Source organism: Mustela nivalis, assembly GCF_964662115.1.
Source record: "Mustela nivalis genome assembly, chromosome: 11".
Taxonomy (NCBI): Eukaryota; Metazoa; Chordata; class Mammalia; order Carnivora; family Mustelidae; genus Mustela; species Mustela nivalis.
Window position 1 is genome coordinate 92,649,551 of NC_139030.1, and position 21,628 is coordinate 92,671,178.

The following is a 21,628-nucleotide window of genomic DNA, read 5'->3' on the forward strand; positions in this document are numbered from 1 at the left end:
GTAATTCATGGATTCTAGAAGGGTCGGAAAAAAGGAGAAACAAGAACGAATTGTTCTTCTTAATTCATAGATGTGTGTATATGTGCATATTTGTTTTTAATATGTCTGCCCATTCGATGTAAATAGATGACTTTGACTTTCTATAACAGGTAAGGCTGGGTTCTGCGCAAGCTCCCCACTTTTCAGAGACTTTAGAGTTTAGTAGTAACTATAGTATGAGCCAAAACAAAATCAATACTGGAAATATGAGTATTAGAATTGAGAAGGCTATGAAAGGTAGGATTCACTCACATTTATGGCTGAAAAATCTCTCTGACCCCATCAATTCTTAGAAGAAGTAGATTTGAGTTTAATGGAGATGGGAGTACACAGACTCCAAAGCAAGTGCAGTTTCCATTGTAATTAATATAAAGCCTGTTTTAATTCTTATACTTTTGATTAGGTATAGTTTTGATTAAGACGTTTGGTTTTTAAGTAGTTCACAAGAATCCAGCATTTTACACAATGGTTAAGAGCACAGCCTCCAAGATTTAAGTAACCTGGACTTCCAATGCTGGATTCAGCCACTTAATATCTGTGTAGCTTTTGGTCAAATGAGTTGAGTTATGGGAAACTCAGTTTCCTAATCTGAAAATTCTTTACAACAACACCTATTTCCTAAGATTGTAAAGATTAGGTAAGAAAAATTACATTAATGCTCAAGTATTACTCAAAAATGATAGTTATTAGTAAAATAAAATGGTGAACTTATTTTGAATTAATTCATTCTATTTTATTTTCATATTTAGACATGCTTAAGTATGCCCAGGCACTCAATAAGTCTGTGGTCATGTAATTAGATTTTTGATGGCATACCAATTAATACAAACAGCTCAATTCCTCCCTGCTTTCCTTCCTTCTCTTTTGTTTCTTTTTGTCTTTCTTTCTTTCAACTCTTTTTCTCTTTCTCTCTCTTTTTATTGGTTTTGTTAAATGATGAATCTTACTCCACATCCTTAGAGAATTTTTTTTTTCTATCTAGGCCAAAGATAAGAAACCTCTATCAATTCTTCACCTTGATCTTTAATACTTAGACATGGCAGCTTCCGAATATACCTCAAATTGATATTGGTGTAGGGGGAACAGAATAGCAGAACACTTTAGATGGGCCATAGGATGATTTTAATTACTTAGCATCTTCAGTTCTGGTAAATACCTGTCTTACCTGACTTATTTTTTTTATAAGAATTTTGATTTAATTTCCCTAAGGTGATGTTCCAATAGAGAGAAAAAATACCCTCCAAATATTAATATAAACATGTTTAATTACTGCTTGACAATTGACTAGTAGCAGTGTGCAAGGAAAAGTGCATTGGGGAAAATAATAAATCCAGAAGTGAGTTGGATTTAAAGTACAGAAACTCAGTAAGTCAGTAATGGTACAGATTTTTTCCATGCAGTCTCTTAAAGAGTAGAAGATGCAAGTCCAAACGTGGGATCCTTAAAATAGCATTGCCAAATTAGGTGGATCATAGCAGTACTAGTATCCAAAGCAGTCCATGATGAGTAAGAATCCAGTAATGTTGCTGGGTCACTTGTAATATACTAATTATGAAAAATTCCCCAGGTTTTCAACCCTCCATATAGGCACATAAATTTCAAGAAGATATATAATTCATCCAGGAAAAGGTAGCATCTATTTTCCTACTCGTTGGTCTGGGCCAACGTGTTTTTCTAAGAAGAATGTGTTATATTAAATGTGTTAAAAAGAAGTGATGGTGTAGCAGTCTGTCTAGCCTTCAAAAGGCCTTGATCTTCTCTTACCTCCCTTGAATTTCTGCCTCTTCCATTAGAACAAACCCTGGGCAACCTGCTGGAGGAGAATTTAGGTATACCCACTCCAGAACCCTGTTTGCAGCAGATTGTAGACATTTGACTAGCTGAGAGCTAAACCACTTCCTGGCTGAGCTCATCCTAAACTGCTTAATCCCAGAATTGTGAGCTAAATAAATGTGTTGTGTTGTTCAGCTACTATATTTTAGAGTTAGTGACAGTGAGCTGATAACATTTCAATAGCTATGGTTAAGCAAGGGGTTTCTTAGCAATGCAGATAGTCCATCTGATTTAGAGCTACACCTTAGAAAATATTAGGGTACAGAGTGGAATCTTGCTGTAGTAGTAGAAAATTTTTCCTACCTTAAGCCAGAAGACTAAGGGTAAGGACCAGGGTGAGGTTTCAAGCTCAGCAAGGAACTGGAGTAAAATCAGTAACCTACAGTTTAGACCTGGTTACCCAGATTGGAAAAAAAATTATTCCTATTGAAGCTCAGTAGAAAATAGGGTGTCTAGAGTTTCACACATTTGTCAGGTTGACTAATTCCAGACATTGTGAGGCTGACAGTAGCCTTACTAAGAACTGGGCAGACCTCAGCTTGCAGGGGACAGACTTCAGCCGTGAAAACTGAGAGATCTGTCCAAGACAGGAATGAGACAGGGAAATAATGAGACAATAAGGAGAACCAGAAAGTAGGAAGGAAGTACAGTGGTGCGCAGAGGTGATAGCAAGCTACTGCGGGATCATGTATCTTCCATCTCCCAAGCGCCCTCATCACCACTTCCCTCCTCATTCCTCCCCACATGGAGCAAATTTTATCTTACTATATTATCAAAAATGTAGAGATAATTTAAAAGGCAGGGTATGATCATCAGGTAAGTTGGTGTATAGCTATTGTGTTATTTATAAAACAGGTGTAAAAGGAGACAAGAATAATACACAACAACCCAGAGTTATATAAACATTTGGCAATTTTGCCTTAAAGACTAAAAACAGAATGAACTCTTTAAAATGTTTCTGAATCCATGAGAGGGCCCAAGGATTTGAACAGATAGCATCAAGTTAATGGATATTGAAGAGAACGCTTAATCTGGGCTCTGATTCATCCTCATCTGGAGTAATTATGTTGAGTTCTGAACAATAGGTTTTTATTTTAATTTAATTTATTTTTAAAGATTTTATTTATTTATCTGTCAGAGAGAAAGAAAGAGCATATACAAGCAGGGAGAGCAGCAGGCGGAGGGAGAAGCAGGCCCCCTGCTGAGTAGGGAGCCCAATGCGGGACTCCATCCGAGGAGCCTGGGACCACGACCTGAGCTGAGGGCAGATGTTAACTGAGCCACCTAGACATCCCATTTTTATTTTATTTTGATAAAATATTTATTTATTTGACATAGAGAATACAAACAGGGGGAGCAGCAGGCAATGGGAGGGGGAGAAGCAGACTCCCCACTGAGCGGGGACCTCCCCCACCCTCCGACCCCCCCCCCCACCCTCCCCAACCCCCTGACGATGTGGTGCTCCATCCCAGGATCCTGAGATCATGACCTGAGTCAAAGGCAGACACTTAACTGACTGAGCCACCCAGGTGCCTCTGGACATAGGTTTTTATTTTAATTTTATATTTATTTATTTATTTATTTATTTTGGACAGTAGGTTTTTAAGAAGATCACCCACACTTAGAACAAATGAGGCAATGGGTACCTGATACTTAAATGGTCTGGCAGCCTGTTTGAAGGAAATAATCACAGGGGCTTAGAATTTTCAATATGAAAAATAGAAGGCTGGTACTCCTGGGTGGCTCAATCAATTAGGCATCTGCCTTTGGCTCAGGTCATGGTCCTAGGATCGTGGGATAGAGTCCTACACTGGGCTCCTTGCTCAATAGGGAGCTACCTCTGCCTGCCTCTCCCCCTGCTTGTTCTCTCTCTCTCTCTGACAAATAAATAAATAAAATCTAAAAAAAGAAAACTAGAAGACAAAAAAGAAATGGCCATTGTCTCTGATTATATAACGACCAATAGTGTGGCTAGAGATTTAGCCCGAGTTTCTCTGTGACAAATAAACTGGACACAGAAGAATTCAGATTGCAAGGGACACAGGCTACGGAAGGGAGAGAAACTGAAACTTTAAAACAAAATTGAAGTTCCACTGGATCAAATTTGAGATTGGAAACTCATTTGTTGAGACTAAAGTTTCATTACTTAGGTATAGCCAGGAAACACCAACCTACACAATAGATTAAGGAGACAATGAGAGGGAAAAATAATAATGCTTTCTGACTGTTTTATGAAATACTTGTTAAGTGTACTAACGTAACAAGAAACGTGTGTTTTCTAAAATCGTGCTTTGTTCTCCTGTGCTTATTGTATCTTGAATTTGGTTGATCAAAGTAAATGGCAAAGCAAGAGATGACATCTTCCATGTAGCAGATTCTAAACACTTTCAGTTTTGAGTGGTCAGCAGATGTTGACGCATAAAGTTCTAAACAAGTTAAATATTCATTCAACTCATATATGTTAAATCAATTGTTTTACCGAGACACCATAATCACCTGAAAAAAATCATTAAACCTCATTTTCTATCATTTTTATATCATCCCATGATATTCTGGGATTTTTCTTCAAATTCTTTGGGCATTATTTAGAATAAATTGAAATATAATAGTTTCTTATCATTAACAAGGTAAGGGCCCCACATGCAGAAGAAACACAGATTCAAGTGAGGTACTAAGGTCATTTGGTTACATTCTAGAAAAAAATTTAAGGATAAATATACCACCACCATGTGTTGATCCTGATTGAAAGAGGTTAGGGACTGCTGAGGTTGAATTTTGAGTGTAAAGAAACAGAAACTGTATAGTTTCTATTTATACCCAGCTATACTGCTGGTCCAAGCGAAGAAACTAAGCAGTCCATTATCTAGTTTTAAAAAATAATAAAAGACATTTCAAAAGAACTTTCTTTTCCAGTTATTTCTTAAGCATACTTGATGTCCCTTCTCCGGGCAGGAGAGTGACTGGTAGTATTTGAAACTTATCTCTCTTTTTGTCATAGTGTTTTGGTGAGTATTTTTTATAGTCGATGAGCAATTTGATTTATTTTATTTGAGGAGAATCATCTTCACCAGAGGAAAAAAAAAAACAGCTTATGTTGGGAAATTAATTTACCTATCTAAAAAGCAATCATATTCTGTGAAAAGTTGGAAGAAATTATTGTGACTCCACTGAGGAATAAAAAGCCCTCAATCTTGAGTGTAATATACCCATTGCTCTCCCAGGATTTACCTATTTCCAATGCTAATCAAGGTTATAAAACTTTATGTTTTAGTTGCTTAGGAGATCCAAGGAGTGAAAACAAGCTGTACGTCTTCTTTTTTCTACTTGAGCTACTTCAGGAATCAGTTTCCAGCACAGGAGGAAACTTACTTTCTCTATATTTTCAAAGTCTTAGGTAGCTTTTTGGGAGGTGCAAGACCAACATTTCAGCTCTAAGAGTTAAAAGGAAAAAAAAAAATACTCAAACTATCACCTTTTCATTCCTTGGAAAGCCGATTTATCACATGCTCTCATTTAACATTTAAAGCTTCCAGGGGCGCCTGGGTGGCTCAGTGGGTTAAAACCTCTGCCTTTGGCTCAGGTCATGATCCCAGGGTCCTGGGGAGCCAGCTTCTCCCTCTTTCTCTCTCTGCCTGCCTCTCTGCCTACTGGTGCTCTCTGGCTGTCAATTATAAATAAAAATCTTAAAAAAAAATTAAACTTTCCAAATTACTGTCAAGGAATTTGCAAGTTACCCATATTTTTCAGGGAAAGCATCAATTTTCTCCTAAAATTAGGAAAATATATTTCTAAAATTTTATTGGAACCATCCACAATCCTGGGTAATATTTGGAAAAATATCAAATATCCGTTGGGAGGTCAGATGCTAGTTCCTTTAGAAATTTTGTAGTTAGCGGGGCACCTGGGTGGCTCAGTGGGTTAAGCCGCTGCCTTCGGCTCAGGTCATGATCTCGGGGTCCTGGGATCGAGTCCCGCATCGGGCTCTCTGCTCAGCGGGGAGCCTGCTTCCCTCTCTCTCTCTGCCTGCCTCTCCATCTACTTGTGATTTCTCTCTGTCAAGTAAATAAATAAAATCTTTGAAAAAAAAAAAGAAATTTTGTAGTTAGCATTAAAATAAACATAAGAGAACACAGCTACATGTACACACAAATATGAAAACTGCTTTCAGTTGGATTACACAAAAATAAACAGAAAATTAATTCTTCTTAAAATCAGATGTCCAGAGTCTCACCCGGCTTATGTCTCCCTGCAAAATGTAATTATCTTAAGAACAGATTTTCAAATCTAGATTTTTTTTCTCAGTAGGTCAAGGTTTCCCTTAGTTTTATATTTAACAGAACTCAGATATTTTCTGTAAGATTTTATTCCTCTGATTATTGCTGTGCGTTTTCAAATATACTTTTGAGGGGCGCCTGGGTGGCTCAGCTGGTTAAGTGTCTGCCTTCAGCTCTGGTCATAATCTCCAGGTCCTGGGTTCAAGCCCCAAGTCTGGCTCTCTGCTCAGTGGGGAGTCTGCTTCTCCAGTACCTCCCATGCCCACTCCCACCCCCATCCTCTGCTCCTGGTGCTCTCTCCCTCTTTCTCTCAAATGAATAAGTAAATCTTAAAATAAAATAAAATATACTTTTGACTTGAAATTTGTGTTTCTTTTTCTCTTCCTCGTTTCCTCCTTCCCTCACTTCTTCCCCCCCTTTTTTTTTTTCTGTAAACAGGTCTTTCCTGCAAGTGAATTCAGAGGATTCTTCCTAATTCTTATCATGTTCTATGACTCAGAAATTGTTAGACCCCCAATGTCAATCTGACCTCCTTTTTAAAAGTCGAAATCACATTGAGACTAAAGAATAATTTCTCTTACTGAGTCATTTTTACTTTTATAAAACAGTCAGGGATGCATTTCATTTCTAGAAGGAAAAGCAGAGGATTTAAAAGAGTAAAGCATAAGGTGATCATCTCAAGAGTGATGATCCAAATCATCAAGTGACATTTTTCATTACAGTAAACTAAATTTTTGTTAACTCTGTGTAACCACAAATTACAGTGATTTTCCATGGGTAATCTGTTTGCTGTAATAAATCATAATTTCCTTTAGATTTTGAATTTGGCATCAGGTCTCTTCATATATCCATTATTACAAAGATAGAATTTACAATCTCATTTAAAAATATAGTGGACACACTGTATATTTGTTATTTTTTCCTTAAAAAAATTTTGGTGCAGAAAGTAGAGATAATCATACTTTCTTGACTCGTTAGTTGATTAGCTCCCTTCTAACCCTATTCCCTCCTTAATCCCATTTCTGTCCTCCTCACCAAAAGCAACTCATTGTTTTAGGTATGCAAAATTATAGAATATGTAAGGCTGTTCTGTAACATATATGAAGCTCTAGGCTTGTTCCTTTCTTGTTATATTCACTCAGCGCTGTGGTTATATAACACGTGCCTATGGATCTCTGTGTATGCATTGTCCCTTGTTCCTAAAAGTTACAAATATTCCATAGTGTCACAGATTATACAAGAACACTGATTTTAAAAGATGCCAGTATTAGTTTCTACTGCTCCTGTAATAAGTAGGTATAAATGTAGTGACTTCAAACAGCACAAATATATTATCATACAGTTCTACAGTCCAGAAGTCCAAAATAAGTTGGTAGAGCTGTGGTCCTTCTGGAGTTTCTGTTTCTCTGCCTCCTCTAACTTTAAGAGGTCAACAGCATTCCTTGGCTCGTACTGCTCTCCTCTAAATCAGCAGTGTAGCATTTTCAAATCTCTCTCTCCCTCGGACCTCTGCTTCTGTTGTCACATGGCTTCATTAAGCTCTGACACTCCTGTCTCCCTCTTTTAATGACTTTAGTGATTATATTGGGTCCACCTAGAGAATCTAGGATCATTTCCCCATCTCAAGAGCCCCAATTTGATCACATCTCCAGTCTCTTCTGCCTCTTAAGGAGACATATTTACAGAATCTTGGGTTAAGAATGTGGGCATCTTTGTAGGGTCAATACTTTGCCTGCCACAATGCCAGAAAAAAATGGAGATGGGCCTCGTTGGGGTCCTTGGTTATCATCGCCTTTACTGTTGTTCCTTAGGGCAGGTTATGGTACTCTGTGTGGCACAGATACCACAGGGTTGTCTTCTCCACAAACTGCAAACTTAGCCATAAGCCCCCTGGAAGTGTTGTGAAGGCCTCAACATGGGCTTAGCAAGAGTCCTTCCTGCTATCATTCCTCCACAAATAATGCTGTGGGCGAGAAGATCACAGTTTCCTGACATGTCAACTCCCCAAACTTCATCATCCTCCCTTTTCACAAAGCTGATGGGTTTCGTCTGGTCTTGCCACTCCTGGCTTTTCCTACCCTTCATTTCCCTCCTGCTCGTCTGTCACCCAACTCTCTTGCTGAAATGAGCCAGATTTTTCCTGAACAAAAAAATTGGTATTACATGGAAAAAATCTACTTGGGGCACTATCAAAAAAAAAAAAAAAAAAGATGCATAAAAATTCTGTATTTAGGAATCCAAAGATTGATTTACCTTCTTAGGATGGGCAAGCATACTCTTACAACAGAGAGAAGGCAGCAATCATACCCATTACCAAATTAAATTTGCCCCCAAGTTAGCTAAAGTACTTACTCTTTAAGAGTTTGGTTCAGTGTCTTGGTTATATTAGCTTTGTGAGATCATGAACAATAACCAATGAAGATGCTAAAATCATGGCTGGACACACGAAAATCCTGCCAGTTCAGATTTTCATGTGTAATCTTTATTGACAGGCTTAGATGTACAGGTTGATTATCAGCTTTTTCCACACATTGTACTGGTTAGCCCGCTTTTTATTCTTTTTCGTACTCCAGTGGAATGCAACTGATTCTAATGCATTTTCTTTCAAGCAATTTTTTTACTTCAACTCTGATTGGCTTGTGGCTCCTGCTGATTGACAGGCAAGTTCACAGCTGTGGGTTCTCTTTTGAAGCTTTTTTATCTTTTCTCTTTGACTTTCTTTTAATTTGATTGGATTCACTCTTGGAGCACCCTGTGGAAAGAACCCTGATTACTCTCTTTTCTGCTGCTAGTTGGTAGATGGCACAGCACACTCAGAGGTCTTATCCCTTCTTTGTGAGGACCGGCTGCCCGTGGAAGCCCTGGGAGTGCTTATCCTGGCTGGCAGATAACTGCTCCCAGGTTTAAACTTCAAAGGCAAAACCCAGGCAGCCCCAAAGAAAGAAACTTCAGTCAGCTTCAAGGGGCGAGTGAGCCAGTCCTGTGGCTACTTTTGGAAATATGAAAGGAAGGCACACTGAAAAATCAGGCTAGTCTCAAGATCTTGGGGTCACTTTTTCACATTTGGACAGTAATTGCAGGGTCTTGGAAAAAGGCCAGCTCCATAGTTCTGTGGGCAAGGACGGTGAGACTCGGCAGGAGGGCTGTCATTGAGAGAGTGTCCTGGCCTCACAGCTAGACACCTCCGGGAGTGGTACGGTGCAGTGAGAGGGTAATTCCCCACAAAACTGCAGTCCATTACCTGAAGTCCAATCAGGAGTTTTGTGCCACAACAGGAGTGATTTGGGTCTGAAATTGACAAATCACATGCATTCAGTAACTATTAATCAAGGTTTCATGGGAAAAACTCACAAATGTGTCCCTCCCACCACTGCCCTCAAATAGATATTTGTTAATGTCTACAACCTGTTTTTCTAAACCTGAAGTTAGAATGCCTGAATGTCAAAGAAAAAATACTCTCATTGTTTTTTCCAAAGATAATAAAATGACAATCCATTTTCTATTCTCTCTTCCTTTCCTTTTCACACACATGTGCACCCTTTTAAACTGGACTCATTCATGGAGTACACAGTAGAAAGAATACCAGTTATTCCTTTTTTGTTGCTACTCTCTACATATGAAAAAAGGAGAGAAAATAATTTTTAGAGCCAACCGTAGCTTCTTTAGCTTTTTAATGTTCTCAGTCTCTGCTTACTTGGTAGTAGGCTTCATCTTCAGTCAGTTTGTGACCTCTCTAAACATTATTTCTTCCACCCAAAAGTAAATAAATAAATAAATGAAATCTAACTTCCAGTGTTAAGAACCTTATATAGTTACTGAGAGTAGCTAATGAAACAGTAAACATTCAATAGATCGAAATGGCTCTTACTTATTGTTGTTGTACCCTTCCTAACCGTCCCCTTGAGACTCTCTGGCACAGTGTGTGTTTGTGTGTGTGGGAGTTGAGGCTGGAAAAGGATAAGGAGATTAATCCTGTTCCCACACTCATAGTTGCTGCCCATGCCTGTGATCACCGTGCCCCGTAGTTCTTTTCTGTCACTTTCCTTTTGATTCTTTGAGCTTTGGTCACCTAGTTGGTTGCTTTTTTCTCCATTGTTAACCTCCAAACCATAGATCTTCACGAAGCTGTGGGGTGGCTGTCACCATTGTTGCTGATTCTGCCAAACCTGTCTGTGATGTTTCTCTTGTTTAGCTAGCAAGGAAATGCCTTTTGTGACCAGCTCTTTCAGAGCTCTTTCTACTACCAGAAGCTTTAGACTTCCCTCTTCTTTCTGAGAATCATTATAGGTGGAGAGAGAGTAGAACAGAAGATCAGGTTGTTGGATGGTCAGACAGAAACAGCCTCACATGAAAGCCGGAGTCATTGCTTTCTTTTATATATGGGCTATGCTTGACCTGTTAGTCCACTCTAGTAGACTCCTAAATGAATAATAAATTTCTTTAAAGGGCTTATTTTATGTCTTACTAGCTATTCTATCCATGGGAAAGGTCATTATACATCTGAATCCCAACTGTGGCTCAAGTTCACAATTTCTCACAGGGCTCCTGACACTAACATCTGTGTTACTATCAAAACATCTTCAGAGATGATGCCAAACCATACTGAACAACCTACCTACTCCTGATGGTTTGCTCAAAGAGATGCCAATACTTGTGTGAGTGCATTGCAGTCCTAATTTAGTGCCTGGTGGACAAGAGACACTCAATAGATCTTGACATTCCCATTGTGAGAGTACTTTGCAATATGGTTTTTAATTTCTATTGTAGAAATGGTGGTAGCTATTTGGAAATCATAAAAGAACTGAGAGTACCTATGAGTTTAATTCAGTGTATCTGAGGTCTAATAAAATAATAATTAAATAATTAGATTAAATAAATTAATTATTAAAATTGAATGGATAATTATTAATTAAATAAAACATTAGAAAAGAGAAGTCTATAATTCCTTTCATGTGTAGCGTTCTAAAGGATCATGTATGCGGAATGACCAAACATCTCTGCATATTTGTGTGTTTGGAAAGTATTTGGAGGAAATGCCATTTACACTAAGATCTAAAAGGTAAGGAGGAATTAGTCAATATAAGAGGGAAGCATATGGCTGATTGGGTTAAAGCCTCTGCCTTCGGCTCAGGTCATGATCCCGGGGTCCTGGGATGGAGCCCTGCGTCGGGCTCTCTGCTCAGTGGGGAGCCTGCTTCCTCCTCCTCCTCTGACTACTTGTGATCTCTGTCTGTCAAATAAATAAATACAATCTTAAAAAAAATCTTTAAAAAATAGTAAATAAAAAAAGAGGGAAGCATGTCCTAGGCAAAAGACATAATATGTGAAGACAAGAGATTGTGGCTCATTCAGGGAGCTGGAAGTCATTCCATAGGATGGAAAGGAGTAATCAGAAAGAAAATTGGGAACTTGAATAAGGTCAAATACATGCAATCTTGGAATTTATGTTAAAGAATTTGGATATTATTCTAAATAATAATTTAGGAGGGTAGGAGGATAATGTGTCAGATCATCCTGATTGCAGAATGGATGGAAACAGGAATAGAACAGAAGCATGGAGACATTTCAAGCTAGGGCTGATAGTGGCCAGAACCATGACTGTAGGCAGTAGGGTAGAACAATCAGTTCCTAATGGTGTCCACCTGGATGTCCACCTAGATGATCCCTGGAACTCGAGACTGTGTTGTATGCCTGGCAGAGGAAATTACAGTTGTGGATGGAATTAAAGTTGCTATCAGCTGACTTTAAAATGAAGAGATTATTTTGGGTTACCTAAGTGAGCTCAATGTCATCACAGGGATCTTTTTAATGTGGAAAGGAGATGGAGGACGAGGTTGGAGTCAGAGAATTAAAAAATGCTGCATTACTGGCTTTAAAGATGGAAAAAAGCAGCGATGAACTGAGGAATATAGAAAGCCTTAAGAAGCTACAAAATGCAAGGGAATAAATTCTACCCTAGAGACTCCAGAGGAATGCACCTGAGCTGACACCTTGATTTTGGTCCAATGAGACCTATTTTGAACTTTTGACCTTCAGAACTGTAAAAGAATAATTACATGTTGTTCTAAGGTGCTAATTTTATGGTAATTTGCTACAGCAACAATAGAAAACTGATTTGGTAGAGATGGAAAGAAGTAGGGAAGTTTGGGAGATATTTAAGTAGTAGGAATGAGAAGGTATAGCATTCAATTTAACATGCAAGAAGAAAGCGTGCTAGAAGTTGTTGTTTTGGTGGGGGGAGAAAGAGTTTTTTATGAGTTACAACTGCAGAAGTTCTTGTACTAATAAGACCTATAACAATAAATTCAACTAGCATATTTGACTCAATATAGTGCATAATATTAAAGACAGACATGGATAAATTTCATACAAATGACTAATAACTTATTTCTCTGGGTATTTTAATATCAATACCTCTGCATTAGATTGATGCAAGATTCACATAGTTCACATGTTGATATTCAACCAAATGCCATGCATAAGTAAATAAAATTAAGTGTTGAATTTCAGGACATATCATATAAATAATAGTTACCACAAGTATTGCTGTGAGATTTTACATGTTCTCTACAGTCCTGTGGCTCTCAAGCATTCTGAACATCATTCAGCCACATAAATAAATAAATAAATAAAATTATTTGGGAACTAAAGGAGACTTATTTTTAGTTAAAAATACATGCAAAACATGTGATTTAGGAAACAATGATTAATATTACTTTAGAATCCAGTAAACATGGCTGACAGCTACTCAACACCATTGCATTCATGAGATCAGAGGTCATCTCTTTCTTAAGTTTTTCAAGTTCATCCTCTCTCTCTTCTTCTTCCAGAATTATTCTTTTTCTTCTCTGTGGCTCCATGGCATGTCAACTATATTTTATCACATTTCACCTTCTTCACTAGATTACAACTATTACTACATTTATCTTTCCTTTCTACAATATTTTCAAGTACTCGAAGGCAGGAAATGTTCATCCTCCTATTCATCATGTTTGCTCCTAGAGCTTCATATAAAGAAACTAGTGAGTGGTGGAAAAGATGAATTCAGTAACAAGACCCAGGCCGAGGTTCAATTTCAGCTTCACTAATTACTTGATATAAACTTGGAGAAAATCATGTCATACCTTGGTGCTTAATTTTCTATTGGAAAACTTCATGATTCAAAACAAGGTGTTGTGATTAAAATGAACAAGTATGTTTGGGTAAACTGAGACCTGTTATGTGTGCTTCAAGTATAACATATAGTCACTGATTCGCAAATTAAGGAGCTGATGTGCTACGTTGGCTGCACAACTGAATTGCTGAATGGACTTTTATAGCTGGTAGGAAGAGAAGAAAAAAGAGAGAAAAAGAAAATTAGAAAGAGACACAGAGAAAGACAAGATGTCCAGAGGGAAGAGGAACATTTGGAGGAAAATGGAGATGCCCAAAGGAATTGGGCATCTTATTGTGGCTGGGCTATGTAAATTGTCTCTCTGTCTTCTCATAAATGTAAAGATGATTTTTCTCCTAATGGTTTCTGAAGTTGTATCTATTTTTACAAAACCTCAAAGCTCTGAGTATGGCCTCAATATAGGCATTGGGCAAGAGTAGAGGGCAGTGTGGGAAACCATGTACACAAGTTATTATCTGAATTACCCAATAACCTGACAATTACTGCGCTTTTTAAGAATACAGTTTTATATTATGCTCCATTTATCTTTTGATGCTAGTCAAGACGTAAGATTGCTGAGCATTATTTCAGGTAAACTAGAAATATCAGGGGCATTTTTACTGCCTCACAGTACCTATGGTGTTTTGTCCCATGAATTTTGTATTTGCTGGTGATAGTGAGGCAATGAGGATTTTGCTACCATTTTTGGCCTGTACTCAGTCCTGGCCATCGGTTACACTAATTAAGAATCCTATGAGAAGTTTGGGGCGCCTGGGTGGCTCAGTGGGTTAAAGCCTCTGCTTTCGGCTCAGGTCATGATCCCAGGGTCCTGGGATCGAGCCCCACATCGGGCTCTCTGCTCAGCAGGAAGCTTGTTTCCTCTTCTCTCTCTGCCTGCCTCTCTGCCTACTTGTGATCTCTGTCTGTCGGATAAATAAATAAAATTAAAAAAAAAAAAAAAAAAGAATCCTATGAGAAGTTTATGAGAGGGGCACCTGGGTGGCTCAGTGGGTTGGGCCTCTGCCTTTGGTTCAGGTCATGATCTCAGGGTCCTGGGATAGAGCCCCCGTGTCAGGCTCTCTGCTCAGCAGGGAGCCTGCTTCCTCCTCTCTCTCTGCCTGCTTCTCTGCCTACTTGTGGTCTCTGTTTGTCAAATAAATAAATAAAATATTTTTTAAAAAAAGAAGACATTTGTGAGAATTCCAGTTTGTTTTCCTGCTTTCTTAATTTCTATTCTTTCATCTTTTATTTTCTTCCTCCTATTTTTGGAGGATTTAATTTGCTATTCTCCCACTCCTTGAGAAAAGTTTTTCTTAAAATTTTATTTATTCATTTGACAGAGAGAGGCACAGTGTGAGAGAGAACATAAGCATGGGGCGTGGGAGAGGGAAAAGCAGGCTTCCTGCTGAGTAGGGAGCCGGATTCAGGGACTCGATCCCAGGACCTCTAGGATCATGACCTAGGCCAAAGGCAGATGCTTAATGACTAAGCCACCCAGACACCCCAAGACAAATATTTTTAATAATGATTTTTTTAAAGATTTATTTACTTATTTATTTGACAGAGAGAGAGAGAGAGAGATCAAAAGCAGGCAGGGAGGCAGGCAGAGAGAGGAGGAAGCAGGCTCTCCACAGAGCAGAGAGCCCGATGCGGGGCTCGATCCCAGGACGCTGGGATCATGACCTGAGCCGAAAGCAGAGGCTTTAACCCACTGAAGCCACCCAGGCACCACTTAATAATGATTTTAACCTTTTTTTCCCTTTCCTTTTTTTTTTTACTTATTTATTTTTTAATATTTATTTGTTCATTTTTATTTTTTTATTAACATATAATGTATTATTTGTTTCAGGGGTATAGGTCTGTGATTCATCAGTCCTACACAATTCACACTACTCACTATAGCACCTAACCTCCCCAATGTCCACCACCCAGCTACCCCATCCCTCCCACTCTCCTCCCTTCCAGCTTGTTTGTTTGTTTCTGTTTGTTTCCTGAGATTAAGAGTCTGTTATGGTTTGTCTCCCTCTCTGGTTTCATCTTGTTTCATTTCATTAATTGCTTCATTTCATCTTATTTCACTTCATCTTTGTTTCATTCATTTTCAGTGTCTTTCTCTGATTGACTTATATATGCTAAGTCTTTTTTTTTATATACATTAAGGCTATGTATTTCTTTAAAATTTTGGCTTTATTCAATTCCACAATTTAATACATTTTTCCTTTTCCATGGTGAATTCTCATTTGGTTAATGAGTTATTTGGAGGCACATTGGTAAATTTCAAAATTAAAGGGAGTTAGCTTTTTGTTATTCACAGCTAGTTTATCTTTTCTGTGGACAAAGACCAAATTTTATTATTTCAATTCTTTAATCTTTGTCTAGACTTTCTTTCTTTTTTTTTTGAAGCAAGCCTCTCATTATTTAATTATTGAATAATTTACATTTTTAAAAATTTAATTACTTTTTTTTTGATGTATAATGTATTATTTGCCCCAGGGATACAGGACTGTGAATCATCAGGCTTACACCTTTCACAGCACTCACCATAGCACATACCCTCCTCAATGTCCATACCCAACCACCCTATCCCTATCTCCCATAGCCCCCAGCAACCCTCAGTTTATTTTGTAAGATTAAGTAAGAGTCTCTGATGGCTTGTCTACCACCTGATCCCATCTTGTTTCATTTTTTCCTTCCCTATTCCCCAAAGCCCCCTCCCTACCTCTCAAGTTCCTCATATCAAAGAGATCATATGATAATTGTCTTTCTCTGATTGACTTATTTTGCTTAACATAACCCTCTAGTTACATCCATGTTGTTGCAAATGGCAAGATTTCATTCCTTTTGATGACTACATAGTATATATATATAGTATATATATACAACACATCTTATTTATCCATTCATCTGTTGATTGGCATCTAGGTTCTTTCCATAGTTTGGCTATTAGGGACATTGGTACTATAAACATTTGGGTGCATGTGCATCTTTGGATCACTACATTTGTATCTTTGGGGTAAATTCTCAGTAGCATGATTGCTGGGTTGTAGGGTAGCTCTATTTTAAGCTTTTTGTGGAACGCCCATACTGTTTTCCAGAGTGGCTGCACCAGCTTGCATTCCCACCAACAGTGTAGGAGGTTTCCTCTTTCTCTGCATCTTCTCCAACATCTGTCATTTCCTGACTTGTTAATTTTGGCCATTTTGACTAGTGTGAGGTGGTATCTGATTGTGGTTTTGATTTCTATTTCCCTGATGCTGAGTGATGTTGAGTACTTTTTCATGTGTCTGTTGGCCATCTGTATGTCTTCTTTGCAGAAATGTCTGTTCATGTCCTCTGCCCATTTCTTGATTGGATTATTTGTTTTTTGGGTGTTGAGTTTGATAAGTTCTTTATAGAATGTGGATACTAGTCCTTTATCTGATACGTCATTTGCTAATATCTTCTCCCATTCTGACTGTCTTTTGGTTTTGTTGACTGTTTCCTTTGCTGTGCAAAAGCTTTTGATCTTGATGAAGTCCTAATAGTTCATTTTTGCCCTTGCTTCCCTTGCCTTTTGTTGCCTAGACTTTCTAGAAGACCCAGCACATAATAAATTTTGGCAAATACTGCATAGATATATTTTTCTTTTTTTGAAAGATTTTATTATTTATTTGACAGAGATCACAAGCAGGCAGAGAGGCAGGCAGAGAAAGAGGGGGAAGTAGGCTACCCGCTGAGCAGGGAACCCGATGCGGGGCTCGATCTCAGGACCCTGGGATCATGACCAGAGCAGAGGGCAAAGGCTTTAACCCACTGAGCCACCCAGGCACCCCTCGCATAGACATATCTTGTATTATGCACTTGTTGGAGGGTAATTTTCTATATTTATCAATTAGATTAAATTAATTAATCATATTTTTCTGATATTCTGTATGCTTACTGATTTTTGTCTAATCATGTTTTCCTATGTTACTGAGACATATTTAAAAATTTATTCTAATAGTGGATATTGCTTCTTAGTTCTGTTTATTTTTGCTTTATATATTTTAGTCTGTATTCTTAGCTGTACAAAAATTTAGAATTAGTACATTTCTATCAAGTTACCTTTTATAATCATGAGAAGGTCTTCTGTATCTTTAATATGATTCTTGCCTTCAATGATATTTATCTGTAAGTAGAATAGTTTTTCCTGGTATGCCTTTTTTATTATTTTACTTTCAGCCTTTAGGTTTACTTGTCTCATATTCTATCTTATAAAAACATATAGTTGGGTACTGTTTTTATTTTTTATTTTTTTAAAGATTTTATTTATTAATTTGACAGAGATCACAAGTAGGCAGAGTGGCAGGCAGAGAGAGAGGGAAGCAGGCTCCCCGCTGAGCAGAGAGCCTGATGTGGGACTCAATCCCAGGACCCTGAGATCACGACCTGAGCCTAAGGCAGAGGCTTAGCCTCCCAGGCACCCTAGGTATTGTTTTTATTATCAATCTTTTAATTAGGGTCCTTAGTCCATTTAATGTAATATGGACTTGTTTAAGTCTAACTATAAAATCTTATCTGTTTTCAATTTGTCTCATATACTTCTTTTTTGCTCCCTTTTAAATTGATCAAGTGTTTTATTATTATGACTATTTTCCTCTTATGAGCTCTTCGTTAAAATTACTCTGTTTTCCTATTAATAATTACCCTAGATTATATTATTTGTGTCCCTAATTTATAATCTCTCTGAAATTAATACTTTTATCACTCACTTATGTAGAAATTTATAACAGTTTAGTTCCTTTAATCCCTCTTTAGCTTTGTGCTCTTGTCTTATTTTTATTACTACACATTATAAATCCTTTAAGATATTTTTATTACTGTTATTGTTTGAACAGTCATTAATTGTTCATAGTCAATGACCATATTTACCATGTCTGATGTTCTTATTCCTTCTTGAGGCTCTGTGCTTCCATCTGGGATCATATTCCTACGGATTTTACTGTTTATGGAAGGACAGGTCTTTTGATGATAAATTCTCTCTTTCATTTTCTCTGAAAACATCTTTATTTGCTCTTTGTGTGTGGAGGACATGTTGCTGGATATAGTATTATTCCTCTTCCTTTCCTAGGGAAGTCTGTCAGTCCCATTGTGGCTCTCAATGTCATTTATCAGAGTTGTTCTTGTCTTTGATGAAGCAGGACCAGGAAATAAATAGAAAAAAAACAAATTTATTATCTCAAAAACATGACAATATCACGTTTGTGAACAAGATATGTGAAGTTCGGGGATATCATACAAAATAGCCTGAAAATTTCCTTGTGAAGTAAGAGGCAGGTTACCAGCTTGAAAATGAAAAACATTTAAAAAAAAGAATAATTTAAAAATGAGGAATATAGTTGTGAATTAGAAGCATAAAGTTATTAGTTTTGTTTAGAAATGGCATATAGGAGAAATTGGAGAGAGAACAGAACCAAGGACTTGAAAAAGAATTGCTGAGCTCTGCTAAAAACCCATCTGGAGACCAAATCGTTGGCACTAATTCACACAATAGTTTATTTTCTCTAACAGTATTCAGAAGTCTGGGAACAGCAAATAACAAGATGGATGGTTGCACACATGCAAGATAGATGATCTAAAAATTTTCATGATTGTGAAGTGAAGGAATGGGAGTGTTAGGATGCTAGCATATAAGTTGATGAAACAAACTACCAAGGTGTCAAGCAGAGAGATACTGTGATGTGGTGACAGGCTGTGAGAAAGCAGAGGGAAAGAGAAGCCATATTTCTTCATGAATAAGAGCAGGCACAAGAAACCGAAAAGGGCAGGAGATTTGGTAAGATGATGACATTTTGCATTTTAAGATTTTTTGAAAGAGTTTGAGAGATGAGGTCCACAGTATTGTTGTGATGGTGGAATTGGGAGTGGAATTGGGGTAGGGATGCTGATATCAAAGTTAAGATACGTTGAAGCTATTCGTTGGAAAGATTACCTACATGTAGAAATTGAATAATTGATGATGGTTGATTTTACTGTGGAGGGAAGAAGTTTGAGAGCTAGGTTCCAAAGCCCACAGAGAATGAATAATGTTGTCAAGATGGCGAAGGATGACGTCAATAATGAGAGGTACATGATGGCATATATATCATGATCCTTAAAGAAAGAGTGGCTTTTGCTTTATGATAAAAAAAAATATATATTTGGGAGTTAGGAAATTATCAGTACTAACCCTAGGCCATCATGTTTCCTGAGCTTGAAAGAATAAAAGCATTTCACTCAGTTGGGAACAAGGGGAGAAGTATTTTCAGGGGAGATCCAGGTTCCAAATCAATATTCAGATAGCAAATTTTTCTGTGAAGAGATTAAGGCCTACATAGCAGTCAGGTAAGAGCATGTGAGTTCCAGCAGCCACTGTTAAAAGAGAGAAATGAACTGTGCTTGAATTTAAGTTAGTGGAAAACTATGAGAGGGAAGAGAGGCATAATTGAAGTAATTATCTTCAAAGTTATTGCTCTGATAAGAATAGTAGACAGCAGTCCTTGCTGAGTATTCAAAAAAAATTGATACTGGATTTATGTTTCAAGAAAATTCTCCCTGGAAGGAAGAAGAACTATAGCAACAATTTAATACAGAAATATTCCTAAAGAGGCACTGTCAGGTTTATGAAATGGCTCTCCAACAGAGCTATCTCCAAGATCTCAAGGAAGAATATATTTTATATCTTAAGAAGCTCATACTCTGAGTGTGAGACACATTATTTCTAATCAGTCTACTTTTTTGGATTCACTTGAAGCCTATTGGTGAAGGGTGGTAGACAGTCTTTGAGTCTAGTATTATACCAGCAACATGGAGGAGTGAATGTAATGCGACCTCCAAATTAATACACTCTACTTAATGAAGTCATATGATTTAAGTTGACTGGAAATCTTTTAGGGTCATTGCAATGGATTGAGGGGCTTGTAAATATCTACTCAAACTATACTGGAAGGAGAGAAGCCTAGGGAATAATCTTCTCCCTGCAGAAAGTGTTCAGCACCCTTCATGAGTCATGCCCAGTATATATTTCCTTGGTAGAAGGGAAGAATGATATGTTTTGCATTATTTTACTAATTTTTATAATGTGAACTGATATTATGCTAAAATTTAGAGGCAAAACAAAGTTCTTACCCTCCTAATCCTTTTTATTGGCATTATTATCTAGCCAAATTTTTTCAAAGCAAAAGAAAGACAGCACGGTATAAATGTAATTATTTCCCAATATGACTTTTTCATCAAACCCAGAATCAAGTCAAATCAATAAAGAACACTATACCTTAAAACAAGAATGTATCTTACCTAATTTTTGAATAATCAGACAATTCCACCAAAATTGAGGCATTCAATATGGTACAAAGGAATATTATTAGAATGTATTAATGAAAATAAAAGTAGATCTCAGATATACATTCTACTGATAACTATAAAGCCCATATCTGATACTGCATTAAAAGCCAAGAAAGAAAAAATCCTTTGAAACTGTTTTTGGATATTAGTAAAGTTTTGGCAGATTAAGAATCATTATTTTTCTTTCACATTGCTTACATATGTTCATCAATCTGCATCTTTAATTATTTGCTCTATTTTCTTAGACCAATGAAACCATGTTTAGTATTTTCAACTGGAAAGATAATTTTTAAATAATATAAGGAAAATAAAAATACAATCAGATTAGCAATGACAGTTGAGCATGGAGGCTATGATTAAATATACCATGGGTTGTTTAAATCATGTCTTGTATGGAACATGTATAACTAACTGATTTTTACCTTATGTAAAAGGGAGACACATGTAAACAATATTTGTTATTTAAACAAAACCAAATAGCCTTCTTTATTTTTCCCCCCTCAGTTGGCAAAACAAAGAGTTGTATTTATCTCAAAGCCTTTCTTAGAATTCAAAGTAAAGGACAGAAGAGGAGCCACATGTATTATGCCCAAGAAATAATCTGATCACTAAGGGAGAAACAAAACAGGTTGGGAAGAGGAAGAGACTCCAGAATAAAACAGAACATCAGAAAGAGATCATGAGTTGTGACTATTTAATTTATAGTTAAGTGAAATCCTATGGCATTGCAAAGAATTTCCAATAATTATTAGGATATACTAGAGGCATATGAAAATTACTATTTTAGAATTATGACTAGACCTATGAAGATACATTATAAATAATAAATAACATATTTTCCTCTTTAGAGACTTCTTTTTCATTATATATTTAGAGAAGAGTGTGGGCAACAATATTAAAGGAGTAATATACTATAAAAACAGCAAGTATGTACAGAGTAAAGCAAGTGGCTTTAAATAAGATATATATGAATTGAAGCTTAACATTG

The 21,628-nt window shown here is 37.2% G+C and overlaps 1 long non-coding RNA gene across 1 annotated transcript in view; it reads left to right on the plus strand.

The window, feature by feature from the left end:
* LOC309843878 overlaps positions 1-21,307 on the plus strand; it is a 50,019-nt gene extending 28,712 nt beyond the window's left edge. The window contains exon 3 of the long non-coding RNA XR_014300392.1: positions 21,145-21,307. This is a non-coding gene — a long non-coding RNA (uncharacterized lncRNA). The remainder of the gene's footprint in view (positions 1-21,144) is intronic.
* Positions 21,308-21,628: the final 321 nt, after the last annotated feature.